Consider the following 6,000-nt stretch of genomic DNA (forward strand, 5'->3'; position numbering starts at 1 on the left):
TTATTCTTGTTCAAGGCCCCAATCTCAGCCCTACCACTGTACAAATAATTCATCAGCATGACTGTGGAGATTGCTTGAAAACATATATGTGAATTGGGACCAATTTATCTCTGCTACTGAAGGAGAAAAATTTTTGCAATAATTCATAGTCCTGGATGTACTGATAGGAATCAGTAGTATCATGTTAACCTGCAAGGATCATGACTTGTGAAGAAAAACCCAAGCCCAGTTTCCTTTTTTTCCTACAAATTGGAGACATGAATTGGCCAGACTCAAGGAATGTATTGGTCAAGATAAGCTATGAAACGTCTCTTGCAAGATATATATGGCCTTGCCCACTTTAAAGACCCATCATAGGGAGTTCCCATGTTGGTGCAGTGGAAACGGAATCCAACTAGAAACCATGAGGTTGCTGGTTCAATCCCTGGCCTTGCTCAGTGGGCTAAGGATCCAGCATTGCCATGAGCTATTGTGTAGGTTGCAGACATGGCTCAGATCTGGTGTTGCTGTGACTGTGGCAAAGGCCAGCAGCTGTAGCTCAGTTTAGACCCTTAGTCTGGGAACCTCCATATGCCAGGCATGTGGCAGGTTACAGGTTACAGGTTTATGCTATCTCACAAGGTGTATAGTTGAAAAGATGAATCAAAGACGATAATGGTGGTGAATAGCTCACATTGTTAGGATGGGATTTGGAGTCAGATTTGGTTCAGGACAGGATTCCACCACTCACTGCCTGTGAGACTTTGATCAAATTACTTAATCTCTTTGACCCTCAGTTCCCTCAGCGTTAAAATGAGAGTGATAACGCTACTGATCTCATAGGAGGCTGTTGAGAGCAGTGAGAAAAAGGATGCAAAGAGCTTAACATGCTGCCTGGCATGTATGTGCTGCCTTTATCAAATAATTTAAATAGACCTTTCATATATGGCAATGCTTGTTTTATGACATCTCTTTCTACGCTCTCTAAATACTGCTTTGCATGTGCATGCATAACTTTTCATTTTAAAAATAAGCAAACAAAAAAGAACATTCAGCAAATAATTGAGAAGGAGATAATTCTAGTCTGGGCATGCCAATCAAAATATTAACAAAGGAAGAATGGAAGCTGATCAGATGTTAAGAAGGTGTGACTTTGAGCTCGCAAGTAAACCTGAGATTTCCATCAATAAATGTGGTTTCCTCCTCTGTCTCCTTGTTTTGTTGAGCTGAAATACAGAATTAGGAGGCACATATTCTAGGCCAGCTCTGTGAAGCAAACCACCAGCCACTTGCAGGACTTAAATTTATAGCACCCATAAAATGTATAGTTATGTACGAGAATACAGAATAAACAGTCTAGAAGATAAGAAATTTAATAAAAATTGCAGATACACACAGCCAGCTGCTAAAGGTTGGAATGGCAATATTTTTAGCGGTGGATATGTGCTGCCATTGAATGCTTAAATCAGTGCAGGTGGGACATTAAAAGCTTCTGCGAGGTCAGGTTGCTCCAGGTACTTTGCAAGGTTATATCATCCATGAATGAATGATTTTGCACAGGAGAGTCAGAGGCCAGAGTATCCTCTTAGTCCCCAAGGATTCTCATCTGTTGTGACTAGCAAAATCCCAAAGTAAGAGGACAGGTCAGAGATCTGAGATCCAGGGCCTTGCTGGAACGCGTCGATTCTTAGAAGTAAGCGTCTTGGTATGATAAATACGAACTCCTCAAGCCCGTTAGGGAATGGAAATTTAAGAACCGGTTAGGTCAAAGATCAGGAAATTTATGACGATTATCTGCGGTTACAGTGTAGAGTGTTTGAGGATGGTTTAAGCCAAAGAGTCCAGTGCCTGTAAATCTTGAGAGTGATATTAATACCTCTGTGAGCATGTGTGTACAACGTTTCTGAAAAGATTAATTGCAAAGGCCAGTTCCCAGGAAAGACAAGCAGGTAATTGGCATTTAATTAATGAGAATAAGTTATATTAAATTAAAGACTTATAATCCTTGATTATTTATCTTCTTGTAGCCAGTGTGACAATCTACTCTTAGATTATTAACTTGGTACTGTTTTTCAAGAGGCCAAACTAAACCTTCTGTTCAGACTGTATAAATAAGAATACGTTTGCATCTCAACCATGGGAATGAAGTGAATTTGGGGAAACCACAGAAGGATTTTTTTTAAGCATAAATGATTTAAAAATTAAACCCAGCAGAGCATGCAAGTTATTCTCAGGAATATTCCACACCTCCAAAATCCACAAGAGTTGTATTATTGTATAGCAGAAAGGGTATAAGCTTGAGGGTCAGTCTGACCTGGGGTTGAGTCCTGGCTCTGCTTCATATTAACCCTATAACCTCAGGTATGTTATTAAAATTCTCTGAGGTTCCGTTCTCTTACCTTCATAAATGGGAAAATAATACGCACCTGGCATACAGAGTTTTAAAAATTAAATACTTTAAATTCCCTTGGTCCACTACCTATCACATAGACAATGTTCAATAAAAGGTTTTTCTCTTAATTTGTTCTCTTGTAGCAAGGGATGTCAGAGGTTAGAAAATTATTATAGAATAAAATTGAAAGATTCATTCTATTTTGATAAGTATTATTAAAGATACATTAACACAGGGTGGTTTGGGGAATGGATAGATACATACTTCAATGGAATAGACTAGAAAGTCCAAAATGGACCCACACAAGTATGACCAATTCATTTTTTTTTTTAATGAAAAGGCAGTTCACTGAAGAGAGTCAGGTCTTTTCAACAAATGGCATTAGGACAATTGGGCTTCATATGCAAAAACAAATAAACTTAGACCTAAACCTCATACCTTATACAAATTCAAAATAGATAATTGGTCTAATTTTAAAACATGAATCTGAAAGAGTTTCAGAAGAAAACACGAGAGAAAATATTCATAATCTGGAATCAGACGAGTTCTTAAATATGACATGAAGATCATAATCTGTACAACCAAAAATTGCGAAGTTGGACTTTTTTGAAATTAAAAACTTTTGCTCTGTTAATGACACATTTGAAAAATGAAAAGGCAGAGTCCCCTTCATGTCTCAGTGTTAACGAACCCAACCAGGATCCATGAGGATTCGGGTTAGATCCCTGGCCTTTCTCAGTGAGTTAAGGACCTGGTGTTGCTGTGAGCTATGGTGTAGTTTGCAGACATGGCTCAAATCCCACATCGCTGTGGCTGTGGTGTAGGCCAGCAGCTACAGCTCCGATTCAACCCCTAGCCTGGGAACTTCTGTATGCCGAGGGTGCTGCCCCTGGGAAAAAAAAAAAAAAAAAGCAAAAGGAAAAGGCAGGCTACAGACTGGTAGAAAATATTTGCAGATTGTATTATGTTTTGTAGCTAGAACATATTAAAGTCTTAAAAGTTAATCAAATTAAAAATGGTAAAGGACTTGAATAAACACTTTAACAAAGAAGAACTGTGGGTGGTAAATAAGCACAGGAATAGACGTTCAGCATTCTTAGCCATTAGGGCAATGGATACCCTTGTAAATTAAAACTATAATGAAATACCACTATATGTCTATTAGAGTGGCTTAAGAAAACAAAAACAAAAAATGCAAAGAATGAAAACCTGATGTTACCAAGTGTTAAGAAGGATGCAGAGCAACTAGAACACTCGAGCATTACTGATAGGATTACAAAAGAATACAGCTATCTGGAACACAGTTTGGTAGTTTCTTATGAAATTAAGCAGTGTACCCTTCGATAGCTAAGCTGGTAGAGGAGAAGATTGTAGACCGGGCTTGTGTGAAATTAAACCTACATTTACCACATGACCTAGAGGTTCCACTCCTGGGTATTTACTCTAAGCATTGATAACTTGGGTTCACACAAAAACCTGCACACAAATGTTGATTGCATCTCTCTTCATAAGCACCACAACCTGTAAATAAACGTCCTTCAGTGGATGAACAGATAAACTGTGGTACAGTCATGCAATGGAAAACTACATGGCAATAAAAAGGAACAAAACTTTAAAACACACAAAAACATGAATGAAATTCAAGAACACTATGCCAAGGAGTTCCCGTCGTGGCTCAGTGGTTAACGAATCTGACTGGGAACCATGAGGTTGCGGGTTCGATCCCTGGCCTTGCTCAGTGTGTTAACAATCTGGCGTTGCCGTGAGCTGTGGTGTAGGTTGCAGACGAGGCTCGGATCCCGAGTTGCTGTGGCTCTGGCGTAGGCTGGTGGCTACAGTTCCCTAGCCCGGGAACCTCCATGTGCCACGGGAGCGGCCCTAGAAAAGTAAAAAAGACAAAACAAACAAGCAAACAAAAAACAAACAAAAAACACTATGCCAAGTGAAAGAAGACAATCTCCAAAGGTTACCTTCTGTAGGATTCCATTCATATGATATTCTCAAAAAGCCAAAACTATAGTGATCCATGGTGGTCAGGGGTTAGGGTAGGGGGAATATGTGACTCCAAAGGGGCAGCATGGAGTAGGGAGGTTTGAAAGGATTATGGATTTTTTTGGACCCTAACTGTGGTGCTGGCAGTGGTTGTTACACAAATCTGTAGCTGTGTTCACATTCAGAACTGTCAGACTGACTGTGTTTTTAAATAGAATAAAATAAAAAGAAAGAAAACAATTCCTTCAAGTCAATTTGACTTATGACAAATAAGATAACACTCTGGAACACTAAGATTCTTTCTGTAAGTATCATTTATTGGAAAAAAATATTTATTGAGTACTTTCTGTGTGCCCACAGTGTTATAGGTGCAGAACATGAAGTACTAAGTAGAATAAAAACCCATGGGAGCTTGAATCACCATAACTAATAACTATATGTTATGCCAGATGGTATAAATTCTATGATAAGGGAAGTAAGAAATTAGGGGAGGTAGTGTTTCCATTTTATATTCAGTGGTTGTGGAAAACAATTGAATCATAGACACAAAGGAAGAGAAGGAGCAAGCTTTGCAATTGTCTTGGATGAATGTTGCAAACAAAAAGAGTAATCTTAGTTGGAGCTCCAATCCAGTAACACAAGACTGGTCAGGGTAGAATCACTCTCCTTGAAACCAAGTGTGAGGTTCCCAGAGAATCCTTTGCAGTACCCTAGGGTTTGGATGAAGAACACAATGTGAAAACCACTAAGCCAGCCCATTCCTTTAATGAGCGTTTCTGGTTTGAGGTCTAGAAGAAATCTGTCTTGGGAAAGAAAAACTCACCCAATGGCAAGATGGAACTCTCATCTAAAATTCCCATCATTTGGAGGTATGCTCTGGCCTAGGTGATAAAACCGAAGTCACCTAAAACCACAGGGACTACTTCCAGCGTGTGATGCAGCGTCCATTAGCAAGAACATGGAGTGGAGAAGACTGGCCACTGGTATCTATAAGTGATGCTGTGGGTATTCAACAGATGTGGTGGGGAGTCAAGACTCCAGCCTAGATGATTCATAATTAGCTTGAGAAAGAGAAACAATTGTAGATGGGAGGTGATTCCCCAGATGGGCTGCTAATGGAAGGTTCCCAAACTCAAGGCATGGCGGTTCCGAGAAGTAGAGCCTAGGAAGAACACTAGGGTTGACAGAGGCCAGCAGAAGGGACAGAGGGCAGACTACGGCTAAGTCAATCAAATGCTGGGAACCTGGTTTAGATGGCAAGATAGTGGATAACGTGTCTGGAAAGAAGATAGTGGACCTATCTTAAAGGCTTTTTCCTTGAGCCCTGAGCATGGTCGAAAATATCCCTTGGTATTACTTCTCTCGTCCAGGCTCAATGGTTGTTCCTTGAGTTTATCTTGAAGATGGGCACACCTTATGAGAGAAGCATAAAAACTCCTCCCATCAGTCTGCCCCTTAGTATCTCACTGTCTCCCTGGGCCGCAGCTCAGGAAAAATCCAAGGGAACCGTTCCCCTTTAAGAACCAATGGCTTGCAGGGATGGACTGGCTTCCTGCCAGTGTGGAAAAGTAGAGCCGGAGACCTTTAAAGCCCTGTTTGAAAACTGTCATTTTTTCCAGCAGCCTCAGATGGGGTGA

The sequence above is a fragment of the Sus scrofa genome, chromosome 2 (assembly GCF_000003025.6).
Source record: "Sus scrofa isolate TJ Tabasco breed Duroc chromosome 2, Sscrofa11.1, whole genome shotgun sequence".
NCBI lineage: Eukaryota > Metazoa > Chordata > Mammalia > Artiodactyla > Suidae > Sus > Sus scrofa.